The sequence below is a fragment of the Pinus tabuliformis genome, chromosome 9 (assembly GCF_031772625.1).
Source record: "Pinus tabuliformis cultivar Carrire ecotype Pingquan chromosome 9, CPIR1, whole genome shotgun sequence".
In the NCBI taxonomy this organism is placed as follows: Eukaryota; Viridiplantae; Streptophyta; class Pinopsida; order Pinales; family Pinaceae; genus Pinus; species Pinus tabuliformis.
The window spans coordinates 1333800770-1333828081 of NC_142307.1; the positions used below are offsets into that span (position 1 = coordinate 1333800770).

Here is a 27312-nt window from a genome sequence, read left to right on the forward strand (position 1 = left end):
ACCCTGAGTCAGAACTCGACAAGGGGAATGGCAAAGGGAAGCAAATCATTGATGCGGAGCCCAACGCCACTGTTGCCATTGCCAAGGTCCAGAAGAATGAGCCCGAAGATCCAGAGGAGGGGGAGCGTCTTTTCCACTCACAAATGTGGGTGAAGGGTTCGCCGCTACAATTCATTGTCGACAGTGGCAACCAAAAGAACCTCATTTCAGTAGAGGTCGTGAAGCGGTTGGGCCTACCGACTATAACACACCCGTAGCGGTACAGTATCGGGTGGCTTCACCAAGGACGAGATCTCCGAGTCCGCCAGCAGTGCCGCCTTCCCTACAACATCAAGCCCTTTATAGATGTGTTATTGTGTGATGTTGCACCTCTTGATGTTTGTGATGTATTATTAGGCCAACCATACTTGTGGAGGCGACATGTTGTGTATGAGTCAAGGCCCCGAGTTGTTATTATTTCTTTGGGTAATTCATTATACATGATATCGGAGGTAGCGCCACCTACCGCCACCTCTGTGATCACTGCTAAGAAATGCAGCAAGCTCATCTCCCAGACTAGGAAATTCATTTTCTGTCTGGTTCACTCCCAAAATAAGGGGAAGATCGTCGCCACATCCATGACCCCTGCGAAGGGTTCCTCCACGCAGCAGCAACAGCAGATGGATTTGGTCATGAAAGCAGACAGGTACATCTTCTCCTCACCGACAGGGACATTGTTGCACTATCAGGTCAAGCATTCATTCGATCAGACTCCTAGAGCACTTCTACCCAACAGATCGATATATCGCCGCTCCATTCTGGAAAATGCCAAGTACAAGCAGCGACATGATCAGCATTAGGTACCACACAAGTTCCAAGTGGGCGATAAAGTCTTGTTGTATCTGCAGAAAGAACGCCTTACAAGATCCCATACCAAGGCTGTGGGAAACAATGCTTTGGAGCACAACATTCCCCCATCCCTTCGCTTGCACCAAGTTTTCAATGTGGACTGCCCTCGACCAAGCTTCCTACCATTACTGGACACATCAGAAGTTGCGGAACAACTCATCAGGGACCAAGTTCAGCAGAAGTTTCCTCATCTTGTGGAGGATCTCAACGCAATGGGGACCAGTGCTTCCTAAGGGGGGAGGAATGATCCAGGTGGATGTTGTTGGCCACCCTCCTATCCCACTTGGACCCCCACAACTGTCTCTTTCAGTTTTGCAGTTTCCTTAATTGTAGCACAATTTACTATTTTTAGTAGTTTTCCAGGTCTTCAACGCCTGGAGCTGTTTCGAGGCCCTAAACGACGTTTTTTTGAGAAATCTAGAAGCAACATGAGTCCATGGACCGATGTTGCCTTTCCCAACGTTGTAGTTCTCGGATAGCTCTTTTTAATGAGATATTGTGCGCGTCAAACGGAGATCATATGCCAAAGTTATGACCCCGAGGAGCTGATGTAACAATTTACCCAAATGGGGCCCACAGTTTGGCGTTTCATCTTCTAGGGTTAGGTTTTTGGATGTTTAGGGTTTTCCATTGTTTCTCAACAATAAATAGGTCTTCGAGCCTTATTGTAACATAGTTCAGAGGCATGTAGCCACCACATCTCTTCTCAGAGATAAGATACCATCGCCCTAGCTAGTTTATTTCCATTTCTGTTTGTAAGCATATTTCAGTATTTTACATTAATGAAATGAAGTATTATTTCCATTGCATCTCTCTATTCATGGTTATGTCTGTACTTTATTGCGTTCTTGTTTAAATCTGGATCAGTGGTATCAGAGCGGTCTACTCTTTCTCTTTCTTTCTTTGCATGTCCCCAACGAGGTCGAGATATATGGAGTTAGGGCTTGAACTGGTCAAACCTTTGCAAGACCAGCCTCGCAAATCTCGATGGCCTCCCATGGTGGATGAAAAGAAAGACGAGGGGGTAGGAGATATTACCAAAATCTTGCTCGAAGAAGCCCTTGAGCGACAAAGGAACGCGATGATGGAAAACTTTGCTCAGATCCTTCAGCGCCTATCCAGAGGCGACGCATCGACTTCCAACAGCTACTCTGGAAACGCCACACCCTTTAAGGTACAAGTTAATTTTGAAATCCCCATATTCGAGTGTCAGATAGACAGATGCCGTAGATAAATAGTTAAATCTACTAGATGGGTATTTTTCTATTCATGATTTCTCCGGCTGGGAAAAGATTATTTTCGCTCTTCTCAAAACAACCCCCCACGTCAAGCACTGGTGGGAAACCTACTGCGAGCAGAAGGATGAAAGTATGGGCTCACTATTTTCAGCCGCACCCACTTGGAATTCATTTCAGGATGCCATCAAGGAGCAGTACTACCCTGTCAAAAATTATGAGGACAAATACATAAAGTGGACCACGCTGTGGCAGGGAAGGGAGCAAGATGTGCCAGAGTTCACAAACATTTTTCATACCTTTCGCACACAGTTGGGTATCAAGGACTCTGAGGTGCATTTGGTACTCAAATACCGTGGCTACCTACACAAATACATCCAGGACGAGATGGAGTTCTTGAACATCTCCTCGCTCAGCATGGCGTACCGATATGTTGTCAAGATCCAGCAAAAGTTTAAACAGAAGAAGCGAGACTTTAGATCTGCGAAACTGAAGACCAAAGGACAAAGCCAAGGAGGGGTGACCTAAGACAACCCGTCGAAGCCGCAAGAAAATAACACCACCACGATGTCGAAGAAGGACATAGGAAAGTGGTGTGAGTTTCACAAGAGCCCCACTCACAACACAAGTGAGTGTCAGACCAAGCAGTCGCTGGTGGCCGAGTTGAAGGCTTCAAAATCAGAGGCATGTTCCGACCCTGAGTCAGAACCCAACAAGGGGAATGGCAAAGGGAAGCAAATCATTGATGCGGAGCCTAGCGCCACTGTTGCCACTGCTAAGGTCCAGAAGAATGAGCCCGAAGATCCAAATGAGGGGGAACGCCTTTTCCACTCACAAATGTGGGTAAAGGGTTCGTCGCTATAATTCATTGTCGACAGTGGCAGCCAAAGAACCTAATCTCAGTAGAGGTTGTGAAGCGGTTGGGCCTACCGACTACACCACACTCGCAGCCATACAGTATCGGGTGGGTTCACCAAGGACGAGATCTCCGAGTCCGCCAGTAGTGCCGCCTTCCCTACAACATCAAGCCCTTTACAGTTGAGGTATTGTGTGATGTTGCACCTCTCGATGTTTGTGATGTATTATTAGGCCAGCCATACTTGTGGAGGCGACACGCTGTGTATGAGTCAACGCTCCGAGCTGTTATTATTTCTTTGGGTAATTCATTATACAGGATATTGGAGGTAGCCCCACCTATTGCCACCTCTGTGATCACTGCTAAGAAATGCAGCAAGCTCATCTCCCAGATTAGGAAATTCATTTTCTGTCTGGTTCGCTCCCAAAATAAGGGGAAAATCGTCGCCACATCCATGACCCCTGCGAAGGGTTCCTCCACGCAGCACCAACATTAGATGGATACAGTCATGAAAACAGACAGGAACATCTTCTCCTCACCCACAGGGACACTGTTGCACTATCAGGTCAAGCATTCATTCGATTTGACTCCTAGAGCACCTCTACCCAACAGATCGATATATCGCCGCTCCATTCTGGAAAATGCCAAGTACAAGCAGCCACATGATCAGCGTCAGTACCACACAAGTTTCAAGTGGGTGATAAAGTCTGGTTGCATCTGTAGAAAGAATTCCTTAAAAGAGCCCATACCAAGGCTGCTGGAAATAATGCTTTAGAGCACAACATTCCCCCATCCCTTCGTTTGCACCGAGTGTTCAATGTGGACCACCCTCGACCAAGCTTCCTGCCATTACTGGACACATCAGAAGTTGCAGAACAGCTCCCCAGGGACCAAGTTCAACATAAGTTTTTTCATCTCATGGAGGATCTCAACGCAATAGGGACCATTGCTTCCTAAGGGGGGAGGAATGATCCAGGTGGATGTTGGTGGCCACCCACCTATCCCACAACTGTTTCTTTCAGTTTTGCAGTTTTCTTAATTGTAGCACAATTTACTATTTTTAGTAGTTTTTCATGTCCTGAACTTCTGGAGCCATTTTGAGGCCCTAAACGACGTTTTTTGGGAAATCTGGGAGCAACATGAGTCCATGGAGCAATGTTGCTCTTCCCAAAGTTGTAGTTCTCAGATAGATCTTTCTAACGAGTATTGCGCATGTCAAACGAATATCGTATGCCAAAGTTATGACCCTGGGAAATTAATGTACCAATTTACCCAAACGGGGCCAACAGTTTGGCGTTTCATCTTCTAGGGTTAGGTTTTTGGATGTTTAGGGTTTTCCATTGTTTCTCAACAATAAATAGGCCTTTGAACCTCATTGTAACACAGTTCAGAAACATGTAGCCGCCACATCTCTTCTCAGAGATAAGATACCATTGCCCTATTTGGTTTATTTCCATTTTTGTTTGTAAGCATATTTCAGTGTTTTACATTAGTGAAATGAAGTATTATTTTTGGTGCATCTCTGTATTCATGATTATGTCTGTACTTTATTGTGTTCCTGTTTAAATCCGGATCAGTGGTATTAGAGTGGTCTGCTCTCTCTCTGTCTTTCTTTGCATATCCCCAACGAGGTCAGGATATAAGGAGTTAGGGCTTGAACTGGTCGAACCTTTGCAGGACCAGCCTCGCAAATCCCAACGGCCTCCCATGGCGGATGAAAAGAAAGACAAGGGGGCAGGAGATCCTATCAAAATCTTGCTAGAAGAAGCCCTCGAGCGACAAAGGAACGCGATGATTGAAAACTTTTTCCAGATCCTTCAGCGGCTACCCAGAGGCGACGCATCGGCTTCCAATAGCTACTCTGGAAATGCCACACCCTTTAAGATACAAGTTAATTTTGAAATCCCCATATCGAGGGTCAAATAGGCACAAAAGCTGTAGAAAAATGGTTAAATCTGCTAGATGGGTATTTTTTCTGTTCATGATTTTTCCAGTTGGGAAAAGATTATTTTCGCTCTTCTCAAAGCATCCTCCCACGTCAAGGACTGGTGGGAAACCTACTGCGAGCAGAAGGATGAAAGTACAGGCTCACTATTTTCAGCCGTGCCCACTTGGAATTCATTCCGGGATGTCGTCAAGGAGCAGTATTACCCTGTCAAAAGCTATGAGGACAAATACATAAAGTGGACCACGTTGCGGCAGGGAAGGGAGCAAGATGTGGCGGAGTTCACAAACATTTCTCATGCCCTTCGCACACAGTTGGGTATCAAGGACTCTGAGGTGCATTTGGTATTCAAATGCCTCGACTGCCTACACAGATACATCCAGGACAAGATGGAGTTCTTGAACATCTCCTCGCTCAGCACGATGTACCGATACGCTGTCAAGATCGAGCAGAAGTTTAAAAAGAAGAAGTGAGACTTTGGATCTTCGAATCTAAAGACCAAAGGATAAAGCCAAGGCGGGGTGACTCAAGACAACCCGTCGAAGCCGCAAAAAAAGAACAACACCACGAAGTCGAATAAGGACACAAGGAAGTGGTGTGAGTTCCACAAGAGCCCCACTCACAACACAAGTGAGTGACAGACCAAGTTGTCGCTGGTGGCCGAGTTGAAGGCTTCAGAATCAGATGCATGTTCCGACCTTGAGTCAAAACCCAACAAGGGGAATGGCAAAGGGAAGCGAATAATTAATGTGGAGCCCAGCACCACTGTTGCCACCGCCAAGGTCCAAAAGAATGGCCCGAAGATCCAGAGGAGGGGAACTGTCTTTTCCACTCACAAATGTGGGTGAAGGGTTCGCCACTACAATTCATTGTTGATAGTGGCAACAAAAAAAACCTCATCTCAGTAGAGGTTGTGAAGCGGTTGGGCCTACTGACTACACCACACCCATAATCGTATAGTATCAGGTGGCTTCACCAAGGACGAGATCTCTGAGTCTGCCAGCAGTGCCGCCTTCTTTACAACATCAAGCCCTTTACAGATGAGGTATTGTGTGATGTTGCACCTCTTTATGTTTGTGATGTATTATTAGGCCAACCATACTTGTGGAGGCGACATGCTATGTATGAGTCAAGGCCCCGAGCTGTTATTATTTTTGTGGGTAATTCATTATACAGGATACCGGAGGTAGCCCCACCTATCGCCACCTCTGTGATCACTGCTAAGAAATGCAGCAAGCTCATCTCCCATACTAGGAAATTCATTTTTTGTTTGGTTCGCTCCCAAAGTAAGGGGAAGATCGTTAGCAGCAGCAGCAGATGAATATGGTCATGAAAGCAGACAGGAACATCTTCTCCTCACCCATAGGGATACTGTTGCACTATCAGGTCAAGCATTCATTCGATTTGACTCCTAGAGCACCTCTACCCAATAGGTCGATATATCGCTGCTCCTTTCTGGAAAATGCCAAGTAGAAGCAGCAACATGATCAGCAATTGGTACCACACAAGTTTCAAGTGGGCGATAAAGTTTGGTTGCATCTACAGAAAGAACGTCTTACAAGAGCCCATACAAAGGTTGTGGGAAACAATGCTTTAGAGCACAACATTCCCCCATTCCTTCGCTTGCACAGAGTGTTCAATGTGGACTACACTTGACCAAGCTTCCGCCCTCGACCAAGTTTTTGCCATTACTGGACACATTAGAAGTTGTAGAACAACTCACCAGGGACCAAGTTCAACAAAAGTTTCCTCCACCTATCCCACTTGGACCCCCACAACTGTCTCTTTCAGTTTTGCAGTTTCCTTAATTCTTGCACAATTTACTATTTTTAGCAGTTTTTCATTTCCTGAACTTCCGGAGCCGTTTTGAGGCTCTTCCCAAAGTTGTAGTTCTCGGATAGATCTTTCTAATGAGATATTGTGAGTGCCAAATGAAGATCGTATGCCAAAGTTACGACCTCGGGAAGTTGATGTACCAATTTACCCAAACGGGGCCCGCAGTTTGGCGTTTCATCTTCTAGGGTTAGGTTTTTGGATGTTTAGGGTTTTCCATTGTTTCTCAACAATAAATAGGCCTTCGAGCCTCATTGTAACACAGTTCAAAGGCATGTAGCCGCGACATCTCTTCTCAGAGATAAACTACCATCGCCCTAGCTGGTTTATTTCCATTTCTGTTTGTAAGCATATTTCAGTATTTTACATTTATGAAATAAAGTATTATTTCCGCTGCATCTCTCTATTCATGGTTATGTTTGTACTTTATTGCGTTCTTGTTTAAATCCGGATCAGATATACAACTATGCCGTTTGGAAGGACAAAATTCAGACAGTGTTTGAGGAGGCAATAGTTTGGGACATAGTGCGGCAAGTGGTTGTACCTCCTACTGCTGCAGATGAACTTGCTGACTTCACAAAAAATAATGCAAAGGCAAAAAGGATTTTGATGGACAGTGTAAAAGATCATGTGGTTCCTCAGGTGAGAGGAAACACATATGCATATAAGATGTGGATAACTCTAACCACTCTATTAGAGTACCAATGAAAGCAGGAAGATGGTACTCAAAGAACAATTGAAGAACATCAGGATGACAAAGGCTGAAAGTGTAGTTCATTATCTTGGTAGGGTCGAACAGGTACACGATGATTTCACTGCTATTGGTGAGGCATTTGCACCCACAGGGTTAGTCATGATAGCTGTAGCGGGACTTCTAAGTTTTGGGAGGTCTTTGGAGATGTTGTTACCTCTAGGGAGACTCTTGCCAATTGGGATAGATTCTGGGATGATTGTGTGCAGCATGAGATGCGGAACACTGACAGTGGTGGAGTGAAGATAGCAGATGAGGAGGATGTAGCCTTGACAATTAGGGGGAAGAACAAAGGGAAAGCCAAGGAAGGGGCCTCATCAGATGGGGCTAAGGGAAAGGAGAAGAAGAAGAAGAAAGATATGGATATGTCCAAAGTCAAATGTTGGGCATGTCAGAAGATGGGACACTATGGTGCGACGTCTCTTGAGAGGAAGAACAACGTGGAGAAGGGTATTGCAGCTTCAGCAGAGGTGGAGCAGTTTGCTTCACAGTTTGACCATGACTTTGCATTTATTACTTCTACATCTAGTAGGAGTACATCATCCGATGTGTGTTACATAGACAGTGTGGCTTCCTACCATATGACAGGTGCACGAGAGTTTTTTTCAGAGCTTGCAGAGAGGGCACTTGATATTGATATTGTACTAGGAGATGACCGCACTGTGAGAGCTGTTGGTGTTTGGACTGTGACCTTTGAGAGGGAGTCTTTGCCTCCTTTGAAGGTCATGGATGTTTTGTATAATCCGCGGATGAAGAAGAACTTGATTTCAATGTTGCTATGGGAGGAGAAGGGGTTTGACGTCACTTTCTCAAGAGGGTAGGTATTGATGCATCCCATGGGAGCTTCCATCACTCCGACGAAATTGATTGGAGTCTGCTTTGGGAAACTATACAGGTTCAATTTTCAGTCGACGGGAGCATTGGTGAGTAGCACATCTAGTAGCACTCACACTAGTACCACCAACAATAGAGACTTGTGCGAGTTATGGCACCGGAGGATGGCGCATATGCATCATGGAGCTTTGAGAGTATTGAGGGAGATCACTACTGGAGTTCCTGATTTCAGTGTCGAGCATTATCAGGTCTGTAGAGGGTGTGCTTTGGGCAAGTACACCAAGTTACCATTCTTAGCGAGCGACAACAAATCTACAAGTATACTAGACTTGATTCATACTGATGTTAGTGGTCGTGTGTTTCATGTGTCTTTGGGTGGTTATGAGTATTATGTTATATTCATTGATGACTACTCTAAGAGGACTTGGATATATTTCTTGAAGACCAAGAGTGAGGTCTTTAGTCGCTTTAAAGAGTTCAAAGCTCTTGTGGAAAAGCAGACAGGTAGGAAGATTCGGGTCTTGAGGCTAGACAATGGTGGTGAGTACACTGATGGTGGGTTTTCTGACTTCTATGCACAAGAGGACATTGGGAGAGAATTCACGGCTCTTTACAACCCCCAGCAGAATGGGGTGTTTGAAAGGAAGAACAAAGCTATTGTTGGGTCTGCTAGAGCGATGATTCATGATCAGGGGTTGCCTGTATTTTTGTGGGCTGAGGCCTGCAATACTGTTGTTTATCTTCAGAACAAGTGGCCTCACAGAGTATTGGGGAATATGACTCCGGAGGAGGCTTTCACTAGAAAGAAGCCTTATGTGGGGCATCTTCGTATCTTTGGATTTCTCACATATTCTTATATCCCCAAGGAGCAGAGGACGAAGCTGGAACCCATGGCAGAGAAGGGTATCTTTATGGGTTACAATGAGACATCGAATGCATGTTATGAAATATTTGCAAGAATTAGGAGAAGAACCAAATCATCTACAAAGAAGGGTAAATCTGCTAATTGAAGTGCAAGAAATTAGAGTGTATGAAAAATCTCAGGAAGTACAAGATCAGATTAAGAATTTTTTTGATAGGAAAATTAAAGAAGATGACGTTAAATGCCAAGACTTGGTTTTAAAATGGGATGCCCATATTGAGTATAAGGGTAAGCGCAGGAAGTTTGAGAACATTTGGAAAGGGCTATACAAAATTGCAGCTTTCCATGGTAAGAACAATTTCATCCTAGAAGGTCGGAAAGGAGAATTACTGCCTGGAGGTCTAGTGAATGGACGTTTCCTGAAACATTATATCTCCTAAACAAAGAATGATTTTCAGGTTTCATTGTACATATCCATATATTTTGAAAATATTTTGCAGGTGTTGATGAATATTCTAAGGGACTTAAAGACCAAAGCGAAGGCCTTGAAGGTTCTGCTGATATTCATCAAAGAATAAAGTTATTTTTTTTCTAGAGACAATTATATTTTTTCAAGTTCAAAGTCTGTAAAAGATCATCTCTTAAAAGATGAAGTTCTTATTTCTGAGTCAGTAAAAGTTTTGTTTTGAACTAGTATTTGTAATGGATGAGGCAACTGGTCTATGGGGTTCTTGTTGCCATCATTGATCAACAACATTCCCATGGAGTCAATTGTTATCACAATAAACTTTGATTTTTAAAAGGTTTTTTCAGAAAAGGTTGACAGTTTCAGTGTCAACACTTTTGATGTAATAAACAGGGAAATTACTGATAGCGGGGCTATCAGTAATTTAGTGATCCGATATAGTTTGCTGAGGAAATTTTTGACAACGAGCTCATCAACAATTTCATTTTGATTGATAGGCCAACTGTTAGCGCCAAAACCAAATTTTGAAGCTAAAAGGTTGTGATTGTGCTGACCATGTGAGCATCAACGATATCATTAAAATGTGTCTCTATCTGGTTCAAAGGGGTAAACAAGTACTGGTTAATAAGTTTTCTCTGTAGTTATGAGTGAATGTTATTATAATGATTTTACCATATGATACGAACTCCATTCGTAATCATCACCTCAAGATTTGTAATCATTCACTTGCACAACTGTAATATTCCGTTCCACATGTCAAGATATTTTACCATGCCTCGTCAGTGAATTTTGTTTTTAAGTTTGGAGTTAATCACACTTGGCATTGAACCCATTTTTTAAGTTTGGAGTTAATCACACTTGGCTTTGAACCCGTTTTACTCATAAGGATTCAGGATCTAATCCTGGGAAGACCACACAATGCGATGAGAAGAGGAGGTAAAGCAAATCGTTCTGAGCCTAAAGCACCCGATTTTTTGGACATATACCCTGATATCTAGCAACTGTTTCAGCAAGCCAGTTGGAGTGAGTTTTTCCATTGCTGTACCGACTACCACGATGCAGTGGCTCGATCTTTTGCTTAGGGGTTTGATGGAAATCACGTGGAGGTTGGAGGTCTGTCTTTTTCAGTTACAGAGCAGTTAATTGCTGAGGCCATGGCCTTACCAACAGATGGAGAAAGGATTTTTCACAGTCACGTGTTGGCAGGGATCGATGTCCCTTTCTTTTTCAAAGAGGAGTTCAAGGGTCAGAACTGGAGGGCTGGAATTCAGAAGGAATGGTTATAGGACAAATGGCACGTCCCTCTTCGCCTCTGTCAGCGATACTTCACCTGCGAAGGAAGATTCAATCGAGTAAACCTCTACCACTTCTACTTCCTTGCACATCTAGCTAGTCAAATTAGAATTAATCCCTGTTTTTATCTACTAGAAAGTATTAGGCATATGGCAGCTAGGTTCAGGGCCCGAACAGACCCCTCCTCCCATTTCATATATCACAAATCCCTGATCAAACTCCTAATCGAAAACCAACTAGCCAGGGCAAAAAGGACTTGGAGCCACTTCCTTTTTTGGGGAGGTTTTCAACCTCAACCCCTTAAAAGGCGAAGAGGAAGACCAAAAATTGTTGAAAAGGAGAAAAAGAACAAAGTACCAACCCTTATTGAGCCAACCCCCAGCCAGAAAAACATAGAGGTCCCATCTACATCCTCTGACCCTAAAATCCGCAAAATCTACTAGAGAAAAGGTGTCAGGCTCAGTAAACCAGACCTTGCATCCCCTGTAAGCCTACCTGCTGATATCGGCCCTCCCCAGGTTGTGAGTCCACCTATTGAAGCCTCCCTTGCAGACACAACTAAACTGAAAGTTATTAAAAGCAAAGAAGCAGAGATTGAGACCCAAGAGGAGGAAACGCTATTGAAGTTTTTAAAGGTGGCAAAAGACCTCATACAAGGCTAACAAACAAATTAAGATACAAAATTAAACTCAGAAATAACCCAGAGTTGGCCAAAGAGGTGATTGATGTTGACAATATGCCACTGAAGGACCTTATCATCAACAGGAAGAAGGCTACAGGCTCTAAGAAGAGCAGAGACAAAGAAAATGTGAAGAAGGGTCCTATGGAGACAAGGAAGAGCAAAAAACAAAGATTGGAGAAGGTGGATGTACTTCTCAGGGTAGCTAGTACCCTCAGCTAGGAGGCTTGGGGGAGTAAACTTGAAATTTGTCTATCTATTTCACAAAACAAGGGTTTTTGTTTTATCGCTGACAGTCGGCCTAATAGTTTTTTGCATACAGCGGAACAATTGGGAAGCTGACATTCCCATCGTCAACATTTTTGGTGAAGCTGACAGGTCCACTGTTAGCTATTTTGAAACAAAACTGTATATCCACTGATAGATTTTGAAGCAAATAGGGAGTGCTGACATCTCCGTTGTCAGTGAAATTTCAAGAGACGAAAATGCTGACATTCACACTGTCAACGATTTGGAAACAAGCAGAAAATAAATGCTAACATTTAGTCTGTTATCGAAAGCTACAATTCAAAAAACCAATGATGCTGACAGTGACGGTATCAACGATTTTCAGCAGGAGGTCCGAATGAAAGAAAGGATAAACATAAAGACAATTTTGGTGGAAACTTGATCCAGTTTTGCAGAGGGACCTGTTTTACCAGCTAGGATGTTGTGCTATCAGTTAGGGACCTATTTCTATTTTCGAGGAAGATAGTTTGAAACAATGTGGAAAAAGTCGAAGTCGGGATTAAATCGGCAAGGGAAGAAAAATTCAAAATGTCGTCAAAGTTGGGAGTTTTTTGAAAAAGTCGGCAAAAAGTCGGCAAATTAAAAAAAAATACAAAAAATATTCATTTTTAAAAAATTCTTGACTTTTTCAATAAAATCCAGATTAAAAGAAAAAAAATGCGTTAAAAAAACCATCTCATTCATGATTTTTTGGAAAAAGTCTCGATTTAATCCCAACTTTTTCAACTAGGAAAAAATCGGCCGATTTAATCGGCCAACCAAAAAAATCGCGTTTTGGGGATTTAATCCTGATTTTTTCCGGACTTTTTCCACACCGACTTTGAAAGATATTTCACTTGACATATATATCAGCATATTTTACAACAAATAGTTTTAGGAAAAAACTGAATGTATTTAAGTTTTTATTCACATGCATGAACTTGAAGATATTTAGATATTTTTAGATTATTGTAATTAATCTGAAGGCTATTATTTTGTAATCAATTGATGTAAGGTCTATAAATACAGTTTATAAAGAATGATGAAGGGTTGGATTTTACTGAAAACATTTGGATTCTGGTATATTTGAGCACTATTAAATATATTACAGTTTTTGATGAGCATTTTGTAGGAAATTCATGTGTTGTAGTTCCCTGTTAGTTTTCTCTTTGTTATAAAAACTTTCTTTCATGTCTAAAAAATGTTAGTATCTAAGATTGAGATTCGTTGATGCTCCTTTCTCGTATTTATCAAAAAATAGTATTTGTTACCTCAATCAGTGATAAACTTTGTCTCACTTCAGTTCTTTTCTTCCAAACTCTCAATTTTGTCAACGATTTGGAAACAAGCAAAAAAGAAATGCTAACAGTTACTCTGTTACCAAAAGCTACAATTCAGAAAACCAACGACGCTAACAACGACGGTATCAACGATTTTCAGCAGGAGGTCCGAATGAAAGAAAGGATAAACATAAAGACAATTTTGGTGGAAACTTGATCCAGTTTTGCCAGCTAGGATGCTGTGCTATCAGTTAGGCCTATTTCTATTTTCAAGGAAGATAGTTTGAAACAATGTGGAAAAAGTCGAAGTCGGGATTAAATCAGCAAGGGTCCAGAAATTGAAAATGTTGTCAAAGTCGGGAATTTTTTGAAAAAGTCTGCAAAAGGTCGGCAAATTTAAAAAATACGAAAAATATTCATTTTAAAAAAAATCCAGACTTTTTCAATAAAATCCCGGTTAAAAGAAAAAAAATCGTTAAAGAAACTACCTCATTCATGATTTTTTGGAAAAGTCTTGATTTAATCCCAACTTTTTCAACTGGGAAAAAGTCAGCCGATTTAATCGGCCAACCAAAAAAATCGCGTTTTGGGGATTTTTTCCCGACTTTTTCCACACCGACTTTGAAAGATATTTCACTTGACCTATATATCAGCGTATTTTCCAGCGATAGTTCTAGGAAAAAACTGAATGTATTTAAGTTTTTATTCACATGCATGAACTTAAAGATATTTATATATTTTTAGATTATTGTAATTAATCTGAAGGCTATTATTTTGTAATCAGTTGATGTAAGGTCTATAAAGACAGTCTATAAAGAATGATGAAGGGTTGGATTTTACTGAAAACATTTGGATTCTGGTATATTTGAGCACTATTAAATATATTACAGTTTTTGATGAGCATTTTATAGGAAATTCATGTGTTGTAGTTCCCTGTCAGTTTTCTCTTTGTTATAAAAACTTTCTTTCATCTCTGAAAAATGTTAGTATCTAAGATTGAGATTCGTTGATGCTCCTTTCTCGTATTTATCAAAAAATAGTATTTGTTACCTCAATCAGTTATAAACTTTGTCTCATTTCAGTTCTTTTCTTCCAAACTCTCAATTTGTCAAAGGATTTGCTGCTATCATGCTTTTTGTAGCTTACTTATTAGATCTGTAGCATTACTTGTTAGAACTAGACTCCATGCTCAATGGTGTGTTTTGTAAACAACCCAACCAATTTTATCCTATAAACTAAATCTGGCCACAAAACTCAATTGCGAAACCTACTACTACAATGATCTAGAGTAGTTGAGTTTTAGGGAGAGATCTCTCTCCTTGTTGAAGGGCCAGCTTTCAACTTAAAAGAGGTTCGAGGTTACCTTAGGGTTTTCCCGCAGAGATAACAATGTCTTTGCCAGTTAGATCACAAAAGCCTAAGAGAAATTCAACAGCCCAACCATCAAGACCCGGGCTTTTGTCTTTTTCAAAACTAGCCAACACTGCTTTCAATTCATCCTCAGACACACTTCTTCCATTATTGTTCTGTTTTCTTCAGCATCCACAAATCTTGGGAAAGATTGAGCCACTCTAACAACTTCTACAATATTAACCCCCTCAGGTTCCTTGAAGAGGTTTTGGAAATGTTCCTTACCGAGAGTGGCAAGGCCTTTAAAATTTGAGATCATATGACCATCCCGATCCCCCATATTCCAAATTGTGTTACTCATCTTTTTACCTTTTGCATAGGCATGAAAGAAGTTGATATTCTCATCACCACAATCCAACCAAATTGCTTTGATTTTTAATTGCCAAGTAGCTTCCTTAGCAGCTAAAATATCCTTCCTTCTCGCTTCAAGACTGCTCAGCTCCCCTCTGGACTCCTGAGAGCCGAAGCCCTCTTCCCTGGAATCTGAAATGGCCAATATTTTTTTTTCAATCTCGTCCAGGTCTTCCTCCTCCCTTCTACGCTTATTTGCAACCAACTCCACAGTCAAATTCTTGATATGTTTCAGATTGGCCTCGAACTGACTATAGCAACAGACATAATGGACTGAGCGTCAAATGCACACCAGTTATCTCTGAACAGTGAAACGAAACCCTCTTCTTTTATCCAGCTTGAATTCATTTTGATGGGACTGGCAGGCTTATAATTTTTCCCTTTCAATTCTAACAAAACAGGAGAGTGATCAGATTCACCTCCTGAGCCTACCCATTGACAAAGAAAATTAAACCTGTCCACCAAAGGCTCTGCCACTAAAAACCTGTCTAATCTTTTTGCCACATGCCCTTCACCAAAATGATGGTTTCTCCATGTCGGCTTTAAGTTTACAGGTTCTAGATCAATCATATTCTTTGCAACAATTTTGTGTGAAAAGAAAATCTGAAAGAGAATCAATTCTGGCCTGAGGACCCCACGATTCGGTTGCTTAGAGTAATTTAAGTCACCTCTGAGAATCAAATTTCCTTCCTACAAAAAAGACTTACCGAAGAAATCATTCCAAAAGGACACCAACTCCTCATTCGGCCCATAGATATTGATAAATGTGAAAGTTGTGTCCAATTCTGCTGAAAAACCCACCAAACCCAAGCCAGAGGCAATGCTCAAGTGTTAAGAGTTAGTCCACCCGATCTAGCACGAACTTCAAGAGCAATGAATTTCCATGATCAAAAGAAAGACTCAAGAAGTTTAGAGATACAATCTTCCTCACCAAAAGTTTCTTGAAGAAAGAGAATATCAGGATTCTCCACACGAAACAATCTCTTTAAAGCAAGTTTTTTGGGATTACTTGCCAACCCTCGCCAATTGAAAGATAGAACTTTCATTGGGTAACCCCTTGCTGGGCTGTCATTGCTCTAAGTGTCCCATCTATGGAAGTTTGTTTGGCAGCAGCCATCTTCTCATGAGCTTTTGCTTTTGCTAAAGAAATGTGAGATTTCTTTTCCCTACCTTTCGTCGACAGAGATGAAGCTGGTAACTGACCAATGGCTCCATGAAAACCATCAGATACCATAAGGACTTGTCTTGACCTCAAATTGTAAAGAATCTTGTCCTCTTCCAAATCACCTGAGCATGCTGAAGAGGCAAATGTTATTGGCAAAGAGTACCCCGATATACTAACAGATACAGGTAGACTTGCACAAGAGAATAAGTGATCGACTTCTGAGGGCCCAACAAATCCTTTTCTAAAGTAGAATCAACCCAGTTTTTCCCTAACTCTGGAAACGAGCTTACAAGTAAAATAACAGGGGGAAGGGAAATAGAGTGACCATGTATCGAAGTGACCCAACTAGTCTGGATAACCGATGCCATATGATTAGGTCCTATAGAGACATCCACCAAAAGATCCTTTGGAGAGGCCACCATGGTACTCAGGCTTAGCAACCCCGAATTGAACTGGATCCTCTACACCTGTCCATGGTACTCAGGCTTAGCAACCCCGAATTGAACTGGATCCTCTACACCTGTCCAAACCTCCTTTTGTATATTTGCATCAATTGCCTGTGCCCCTTCTGCAGTCTTTTGTTTCTTGAAGGCTTCCACAAAAATAAAAGGTTTTTTGAATGGAAGGCTACAGTTGTTTACCAGATGACCATACTTGTGGCATTTCCTGCACCTGAACGGAATCCCCTTCTGCAGTCTTTTGTTTCTTGAAGGCTTCCACAAAAATAAAGGGTTTTTTGAATGGAAGGCTACAGTTGTTTACCAGATGACCATACTTGTGGCATTTCCTAACCTCCTTTTGTATATTTGCATCAATTGCCTGTGCCCCTTCTGCAGTCTTTTGTTTCTTGAAGGCTTCCACAAAAATAAAAGGTTTTTTGAATGGAAGGCTACAGTTGTTTACCAGATGACCATACTTGTGGCATTTCCTGCACCTGAACGGAATCCCCTTCTGCAGTCTTTTGTTTCTTGAAGGCTTCCACAAAAATAAAGGGTTTTTTGAATGGAAGGCTACAGTTGTTTACCAGATGACCATACTTGTGGCATTTCCTGCACCTGAACGGAATCCCTTCATAATCCAACACCTATAATCTGACTGCCCCTTTTCCAATATTCATGGTCTCATGCAACTTCTCTCAAAGGTCCAGACTAACAAGGACCCCTGCTACAGTCATGTCTTTGGTCTCTTTGAAGGAGAATTCCTCATCCAAATAACGACCTAGACTATTTCTCAAGTTTTCGAAACTCTGTTCCACATGTGCGACAACAACCCAGGAAAATGAACCCACACTGGCACCACATCTAGTCTCTCCCCGCTAGCATCAAAAAGAGGACACTAGAACCTGAAGATGACAGAAGTGGAACCAATTGACCATACCTCTTTTGCAATTGTTTCAACCTTCTCATGGGTTTTTAAATTCATCTGAATCCAGCCCTTGTCCAACAAAAAAATCTCCAGAGCATCATTAACCAATGGACTGATATTTTCATCCCTTCAATCCTCAAGTGTCTTTAAACAAAACTTTTGTCCTCTGGCCCTACCCACCAAGGATTTTTCCGCACACTCCAACACCTGAGCCATCTCCACATCATCTCCCAAACAAAGCTTGTAAGGAGCAGGGGTTTTGTCATTTTTCAAGACATGGTTCTTCTTTTTGGAATATACCCTGGGCCATTCAAAGAAGGCAGGTGTGGATCTCCAGCCTCCACCCTATCCTCCACCTGCCTAAGCTCATTCTCGTTCCCCGACTTAAGAACTTCCTGAGCTGCTGAAACCTGAATATATCCTACATCAGCAGTGGGAAGCTCTGCACCATACTGACAAGCCTCAGAGAACTGACCTAAAGCCACCGGAAAGACTCCTGTACTTAAGGAAACCACTTCTGATGAAAAACCACTACTGCTCGAAAGAAAAGGGGATCCTAAATCTGGAAGCCCCACTGAAAAGGAACCCTGTAAACCAATAAGACTGTCGCCGGACATCGTGGGTCCATGGGTGTAAAACCCCACACATTAACCACATGAGTAAAGCAACTACCTTCAAGAGGGGGAAAAGGATTTACCTAAAAAAGCACCGACAAAACCCCCAGACACATTGCAGGAGAAATAAAGGAATCTCCTGCATGCAACTGCCTCTGTCATAGAGAACCCTCCAGAAGGAATAAACTAAAAGGAAATTATTAATACTATTAATTGCAAATATTCCTAATGTTGCTTGTTTATAAAATTTGTCAAGAATGGATTGGAGATGTGTGAAGACCTCTGTTCTGCTGTCGCGAATCTGTTCCGCCGTTGAATCATGCCTGCATTTGTTGGTGATACTGCCGCCTGAGCTCCCCTCGACTCCCTGCTTGTAGCTTGGCCTCTCCATCTCAGTCCTTCCAAGTCTGGTCCATAACTGCACTAATTATAAGATAATAGCTATAATTTTTCATTAAAATTCTACAAAAACTTTTTTCATAAATACAAAGAAATGCTTGTTGAAATCATTTGGTTGAAATATTTTTGCACTGTGAGCTCGACAAATTCGACGGGAGCTCCAACAAAGCCCAAGATCCAGTTGTCAAACAGTTAAGTCACAAAAAAAAAACATATATATGAGCAACTAAGGAGCTGATTAGACGATCAGTTAATCTGATATATTGAATCCAAAGCTAGCCTTTTAAGCTTTATAATCCTTAATATATATCAAGTGGCGTCTCTAATTATCTTTGACAATGGCAGTAATGGAGTATAAAATTTCCTCTAAACAAACCCATTTTTTGTTTAAACCAAGGTGAGGTCAAGCATGAGCTTCTTTGGGGCCAACCCAATTGCGACTAGTCATCAACCTTTTGTGAACACTTTATCTCTAAATGCACCGTTGTCTATTGGGCATGCACAACCTTTTGTGAGCACTTTATTTCTAAATGCACCATTGTTTATTGGGCATGCACACGTACACATATAAATAGAATACAAAAGATGGAATTTGATGAATTGACTATGTACTGCCAATATATGAATACTGCGACAGTTAATACTCTTCTGAAAGATTGATAATCTAGATTCTGTTATGAAGCAAACATATAGCAATGAGTAAAGAAGAATCTAAAAAGACTTCTGGATCTGTATACATTATTTTGTGTCTCATTTTGTCATCATCTGGTAGAACTGTTGTTTGTGTCGCTATTCAAATTGATTTTGTTTAAACTTCTGACATGCACATGTTTGTTGAAACTCTACAATATGTATCTAAGTATAGAGAATTTATAAATGAGATTCACGTCTCTCAAGTAAGTACTGTGTCATTGAGAAAATAGTTTTATGTGTTTTCTGTATGAATAATTTGCAGGCAGCTAAAGGAGATCAGGATGGTCTACTGGGTTTTGATCTACAGACTGACGGGCATGGTCAAAAGTACATAGTTACATTCCGATACCAATGTTTTATTTAACTTTTAGTATGCCTTTGTACAGAGAAGGTTTCTCTAGGATTCCTGCTAATTGTTATTACCTCAGTTGACAGAAAAAATGTCTCCATGGATTATAGTCTATTTGTCAGGTGAAGAGGGGGGTAGAAATTGTCATGGAATACTAATGCTTCTGCTTGCATCGTACATTATTGTTTAAAAGCTTTTCAGCGTTGATCTGGATTCTGCAGGCATTTGAGTCTCCCAACCATTGGAGAAGGTGCAGTGAAGGACTTGGGTAGCTCAAATGGTGCAGCACTGAAACCTCCAAAGCCTTCATCCCATTCTTGTATTCAAATGAATGGAAAAGAGGTTTTCCGTTTTGCAGTAAACCGTGTTCCACGGGTTATTGAAGCAGCAATGGAAGAAGCTGGGATTGCAGGTTCACATTTGGACTGGTTGCTGCTTCATCAGGTTTTGTTCAAAATTTGTATGTGTTGCCAGAGCATTTTTACAAAAACAATACATTTGCTTAATGTTTGATGAATTTATTTCTGCAGGCAAACCAGAGGATTATTAATGCTGTAGCTGATCGGCTGAAGATTCAACCGGATAGGGTAATAACAAATTTAGCTGATTATGGTAACACAAGTGCTGCATCTATTCCTCTGGCGCTTGATGAGGCTGTTCGGAGTGGAAGAGTTCAAAGTGGCCATGTTATTGCAACCGCAGGTTTTGGAGCTGGAGTTACATGGGGTTCAGCCATTGTGAGATGGGATTGATTGAATACTGCTCACTTCAGGAATGGTAGACCACGACAGCAGTGCTTGTCTGAAAAGATTTTATTGCCACGAGGAAAAGTTGATTGCAAAATCTAGTTCCTCCACATATACCCATCGTTAATTCCTTCATTCTCGAGCAGTTCTTTCCAAGTTTAATTACGGCAGAACTTGGGGTGCTTTGTTGTTTTCCTTAATTTCCATTTCATATTTTATAATTGTAACTTTGTTACGATAGAGTAATGCAAACAGAATGTTCCTCGTAGTGTCCTTGACTTGATGGATACTGTTTTTTAACGTCAATTAATGAAAGGACTTTACTTCAAAGCCCAGCGTTACACTTCAATGATAATGTCTGTGTAGTGTACAGATAATAGTTAAAAGTTAAAAATGGCCATTTTTCTCTGGTTTTGAAGTGAGCTGGGCAGCCTATTTCATGTCTTTAACAGAGGATTACCATTACAGGCTATGTGAAATGCCTTTTTGTGCTGATTTTGAAGATGTGATTCATCTTCTATTATCTGGGTCCTTAACTGGTTATATATGCTGCAGCACTTCTATATCATTGGCACACAAGCTATGCAGTATTGAAGTTTCAATTAAGTTATTCGGTTGATTGATATACTTCCCACATTTATAATAGATTTGTTCTTGTTTTATGCTCTCTTTCAGACAGTTTTTCACTTTGCAAAAGTAAAAATTCATCCAACTTCTGGGCAAAGTGTAAATGGGCTTGATTAATGGTCCTTTTTTTAAGGATTTTGGTCCTTTTTTTTTAATATTTGTTTATCTATTTGAAAAACTCGTGTCTCTCAAATTTGAAGTGGTTTTGGTGGTTCCTTTCCTGTTTCATACTGCCACACTAAAATTTATTATTGCTTTGTTAAAGCTATAAAGTTGAGTTCTACTAGTAGCTGCAGAATATGGATATGGGAATGGATAGGGCTACGGTATCTGAAATAAATAATGACAATTTTTAGAAAATCAAGTTTTGAATATGGCTAGGATATGTCAAATACATACACACATTCAGAAACTAGGAGACATAAAGCTTTCAGAATACCATTCATGGATTTAAAATTTGGAAATAAATTCAAAAAGATATTATCATCAATAGAAGCCCAAGCCCTCTATTTATAACTTGATATGATGCCATTAGTGTGAACATTCTATTTTTTCTAAGTTTTTTAATGTTTGCCTTTTACAGTTTAGCAATCGAAACATCAGTTGAGACGATATATATGCTGACCAAAACAGCTAAATTGTTGGTTGAAATGGTCAATACAGTGTTTCAAAAAACTGAAATGCCATTGAAATGTTCCAGCCGTGTTTCAGAGGTGCTTTGTAAAGAAATGTTTCTGAAAAGCAAAAATACGTTTCCAGCACCTTGGGGAGGATTTTCCACTGACAGCTGCGGAACATTTTAAAATTTATACATGAAAGATTTTAACCAAATTACCATCTAACATTGGGCATTTCTTGAAATGTATATATTGCTGCTGCTGTTTTGTGTTTCTGTCATGCTTACTGGATCAATTCTTAAGGGCTGTAGCTTTAAATGAAGTAAGGTGGTTGACCCTCCAGCTTCAATATATGCAAAGATCCAAGCTGTAGAGTATCTCTGCATCGTCAGAAACACGCAGACATGCAGATTCATACAGATGCAGGAGAGAGATACTTATTTTTTATTATAATTAATCCAATGTATGGCGATTTTTTTCCAAGTCCCACTGCCTGGGAAAACCCCTGAGCACTTCCTTTCATTTCGAGGATGGTACCCAGGGTAAACCCTAGGATCTTCAGGGCACAAGGCTAGTCAGCAACAGGGCTCGAAGCCATTACAACAATATACTTAAAGAGTTCGACATGTTACTTGCGGGAATTGAACCTGGTTGGGAGGAGAACAATCATTCCTCCCAACCACCTGAGCTAGAGCCAATTGACACTATGCTGACTCATAACGTAGATTTTAGGCATAATCAGGAGGTAAGGCACATATTTTATTGAGTACGTTGTAGTTGGAGTCCTATTACCTAACACCTAACATATGCCTTAATTAGCTTGTCATCATTATGCTATATCTTAACTTTATTTTGTTACAGCACTAATTTTCATGTTTTTTGAAGTAGAGTGCCTAAGATAACATTACATAATACTATCATTATAACATATATTCTAGTACCCTCTTATAGTGTTCATATAATCCACAACTATTTGTCTCAAAACAAAACTGACTTATGTGAACCAGACTACTTGTGGAAGAGACATCTTTCCTTTAGGTAGCTATGCTATAGATTTGGGTTACGAGTAGTGTAACTGATCAGTGGCATAGTATGGCTCACAATTCTACACGTGTGTTTCCTCTGCACTCTGTACCAACTCTGACTGGAAGACCTATAACTGTCATTGTTGATGCTGAACATCCAAAACCATCAACCATATAATCATTCAGTAACTCACAAGGTAGATTGGAGTCAAAGATGGCTGAAAATTTCAGTCCATCTACAATTGATGCTGAATATTGTTTGTCCTCCAACAAACCCACTTCTATGGCTTGGTAGCACAACAAAGTACAGAGCTCAGCTTGTCGATTGCACCTCTTGTACATGAACTTCACCACTCTTTACATTCATTATGCTACTCCATTTGCCAAAGTATTCCCATAGTTGACAATATCCTGTCCTACTTCGTTGTAAAAACTGCTCTGTTCATCTTCACTAGTTGATTTCTTCCATTCAACCTTATTTCTTCATCAACTTGGATTCAACGAGTTTGAACCAAGACACAAATCAACGTGCAACAAATCAAAAGAAATCTATTGAACACAATGGCCACCTCCTTTTTCTAGTGTGCCACCTGCGGCCTCATCACTGGAGTATGGAAGTTCATCTTCTTTCACATTTGAAGCATGTTCTTTACCATAGGAACCAACAACGTTTCTCTCTTTTCTTGGAACAATCTGGGTATCTCTTGCCTCTCATGCAACTTGTGCAACATCACATGATGACTGGGCGACATTGTACTCTTGGCCTCTTTGCAAATGCACTGATTTTTGAATTTTCAGCGTCAAACCAACAACCATCATTTTGATTTAGATATGATTGTTCAACAATTCTGACAATTCTGACATCCCTACTCATAACAACCTGATTTGGATAGGGACCCAAAAGCCTATATGCTTTTGCTTGGTCATAATATTCGAAAAATAGCAATCTTCTGTGGCATTATCATAAGCAATTGAACCAAAGATTTGAAGTGGCTTACCATGGGTTTCTTCTCGAACCATGCACTCCTTGGTGTCACTCCTATTGGACAAATACGCTGCTTTACGCATCACTTCTGCCCAATATGTATTTGGAACTAGCCTTTTCTGCAACACACTCTTTGCCATTTTTACGATTCTTTTGCTTCTTTCTCCATCAACTTTTGGCCTCTAGACTTCCTCTTTCTTTCTTGTGAGAGTCAGCAGGCATCTTAAATCTCTCTTCTATTTGACCAAAGAATGTTCGTCAATCTTCCACATTCATCTTCAAACAATGAACTGAATTTCTCCAAAGCATCTAAAGCACTAGGGTTTTCTCTAAGAAAGAATATTTATAATATTTTTGACAAATCAATGGTGCCTGACAATGGCCATGATTGCAAATCTCTACATGTACAAGCTTTGACACCTTGCTTTTTCTCCAAGCTCTACTCGTCTTTACAACCTTCTTGTCTTGCGTCTTTTCAAGACATCCATCTCTTAAATACCAAGGAGATCAATAACCATCAGTTACCTACTTGGAGAAATAGGTTGTAACGCCCAAAATATTGATTCCAAAATAAACTGGTATCGATATCTCTATTGTCCATTGGCTCCCATGAATCAACCACATCCTCTGAATTCATAACTGGAACACCTTGGAACCTCTAGAACCCATGTTCTTTCAATCACAAGTTATATTTTTTTTGCTACCCCATTCATCACCATGAATATGCCAGTTGTGAACATTACTTCCAAGTTCCATATATGGACTCTGTTTTGCAATTTGGCTATTTTAAAGCAAATTCGTACCCAGACTAGGAATGCAAAGAATATTCTTAAACATATACTTCTTATCACTTCTCAGTTGTACTTGTACAATCCCATTAATATCACTGTGTTTATTCAATGAAATGTTTTGTCAAACAATTTGAGAGTAAACTGCTTTAGGAGTATATTTTTGTTTGTTACGAAGTAATAAAAATAACAGGGTCAAATAACTGTTTACATGAACAACCCAGCTCAAGAATAGGAATCACATGGAACCCATTGAGAAATGCATGTTACAGCGTTTTAAAACACTGTTCCTCTATTAATGAAAACCCAGAAATACCTAACAACAAGATTTCACACAATATTCACACAATATAGTAGGCGAGTGGTAGCACAATGGGCAAAAAACATATTGGCAAGCATGTGTGTATCCAAGTGTTTGGAAGTACACAAAGTGATTGGAAGCTAAATGCCCCTGACATGTCTCACTATCCGAACCTAAAATAAAATAAAATTTCACACAATATATGATATGTAAACAAGAGCGTAGGGCATCGAAAATATAAAGGAACCTGGAGCAAAGTGGCGGCTAGTATAAATGTGAACACAGTCGTCTTATAATAAACCTCCAGCACCATATTATAGAAATACGCTGCCCTGGTACACAGATAATGACTCAGCTCTCAAGGTTGAGGCCACACGAATCTATTCAGCAATATAAATCAGACAAATATAGTATATATCAGTCCAGGGATGAAGAGAGGAACACGAACTGTTAAATAGAGGATATATATGCCTTTGGTATAGGGAAAACACGCCCAGAACTGATGTCACACTTCGACCGTTTCAGAAAAACCCTTCACGAGCTGATAAATGTGTAGTAACTCGGCCCGGGACAGTGCTATCGTAATAAACTCGAGCCACAAGAAAAAAATGTTGCTTTTATAAGTCCAGGTACGCACCAACTGGAGATATTTTGGCTAGCTAGACAATATTAATTCGCCCCTCCAAGAGATAAACTCAGTCAGCAATATTAGAAAGGGAAAACTCTTTACTTTCATCAAAGAACTCGTCCTTGGAGACTTCAGCGAACATGGCATCTTTAATAAGTTGATATTCGACCTCTGAACTCAATATTTCTCTCAGAACTCGTCCTGGGTATATATGCAGTGACAACCAAACCTCTTTTTGTGAGCAGAACTTCGTCCAGGTGCTAAATAGGGACTTGGTCTGTAGAGTTAAGGGAAACTCGTTCTTCTTGGTGAGAATTTTCTACCAAAATAACCACGGAAAAGCTCAGCTTTGACTGAAGAAATTCTGTCCCATAGCCTAGAACTTAGACCCCTTTTTGCACTGGTAAACTCAGTCACAATGATGGAGAATTCGGCAATTCACTTGGCATAAATAATCTTTGGAAATGCACCAACAATTCAGCCACTAAATCTGAGCGAATGCATCCAAATTGAAGAACTCGGCCTCTGAGAATTTGGCCCGCTGGAAACTTGTAAAAATTCGGCCTCTTCTTATAAATAATTCAGCCCTCTCCACTGGAAAATCTAGAGCACAAACGCTGACGAAATCATCCCATTGGCAAGGAAATTCTGATAATGTCACCAATGATTTGGACTTAGAAGTACAAGGAGAGAAATCCAACATGGCCCTTGGAGAATTTGACAAGCAATCTGATCCCTGGGTTTAGAAGTTGGCACCAAAATTCCACAACCTGACTTCAGGAAGGGAAAATTCAGCCTTGTTAATGCAACTTGAACACTCAACTTTTGCCCCCGTGCAAAAAATAAATTCTCCCAGGGTTCCGGGGCAATGATTAGCAACAAACCCAACAACAAAATTTGGGTGGCCAGAGAATCCCTGAAATTAGAAAATCCACTGAAATTAGAAAAAGAAGCCTACTTAGAGTGGCATTGAAATCCATCGAAACTAGTGTGAGGATCTAAATTTTAAATCCAACATGGAGACTTTAGCGTATCGATTAATTTATCTATAGCGTATCGATTAATTTATTTACAATCTATTGAACCATGGGTACATGTCCTTTATAAATCTAAATTTAGCCAATCCAATTTAAGTGGCAACCCTTGGTATGCCACTTATTATGAAAATTTCATATTTTCCAACCATTGCGCTTACACTTGAACCATGTACCGTGACTACTTTGTGCATAAATCACTTGAGATAATTTAATTCACTTATATTACTACTAGAATTTAAACATTTTTTTAAAATTTTACATTATGACATTCAATTTAGTGTAAACGATAATCACTTTTGACAGAGAATAAATCAATATATTCCCTAAAACAAAATCTCAGTAAATGATGTACTGAATTGCAATATGAAATAATGTTAGCAGTTACAACATCTAGATCACACTGTGGCTACCAGATTAAATCATGCAATCAAAAGTTCTCATCCATAACACTGTTGCATAAATCCAGTGCAAAGGCAACAACTTCAGATAAAAATTGAAAAATCACAATCCAAAACCAACAATTTCTTATAAAAATAGAGGCAAATGAATACCTACGAGGCCAATGTTCCAAGTTCGATACCCCAAGGGTTTCACGAAATCCTTTAGCTACAACACATCAAACGCCCTTGCGCACACTCGTAGATCAAACCTTCAATGAAACGCTTACAACTATCCTCGAAATCTCTCCATTGAGGAACGAGATATGAGGTTTGGAGTTTGATTCCCTGGCTAGGCAGGTACGATGCTATGGCCATATAGCCGCCAAATTTAGGTACGATTCCCTAAAAGGCAATAATCATTGCAAGATGGAGCGAAATAGCAGAAATAGTGGTAGGACTACAGATGCACATGGCTCCAATGAAATTATCAGGAGGGTTTACGTAACGTTTTCTTTAAAGGTTCCACAATCCCCAAAACATGTATTAATTTAATGGTTGTTAGGTGGGAACTATTATGTGAATCAATTCATGATTTCTTTTCCTTAGAGTGGAGTAGCTCCTTGATTATCTCTAGTTCAATTAA

The 27312-nt window shown here is 40.4% G+C and overlaps 1 long non-coding RNA gene and 1 pseudogene across 2 annotated transcripts in view; one reads left to right on the forward strand and one right to left on the reverse strand.

The window, feature by feature from the left end:
- Positions 1-20611, forward strand: part of LOC149153440 (beta-ketoacyl-[acyl-carrier-protein] synthase III B, chloroplastic-like) — a 69220-nt pseudogene extending 48609 nt beyond the window's left edge. Inside the window, exons 7-9 of the transcript XR_016263354.1 lie at positions 19449-19513; positions 19757-19979; positions 20066-20611. The product of XR_016263354.1 is annotated as a beta-ketoacyl-[acyl-carrier-protein] synthase III B, chloroplastic-like (transcript). The remainder of the gene's footprint in view (positions 1-19448; positions 19514-19756; positions 19980-20065) is intronic.
- Positions 20612-24894: 4283 nt separating this feature from the next.
- LOC149153442 (uncharacterized) lies at positions 24895-27193 on the reverse strand. Its single transcript, XR_016262987.1, has 2 exons — positions 26841-27193; positions 24895-26168 (listed from the first exon to the last, which is right to left on the reverse strand). It is a non-coding gene; the product is annotated as an uncharacterized LOC149153442 (long non-coding RNA).
- Between the last annotated feature and the right edge of the window lie 119 nt (positions 27194-27312).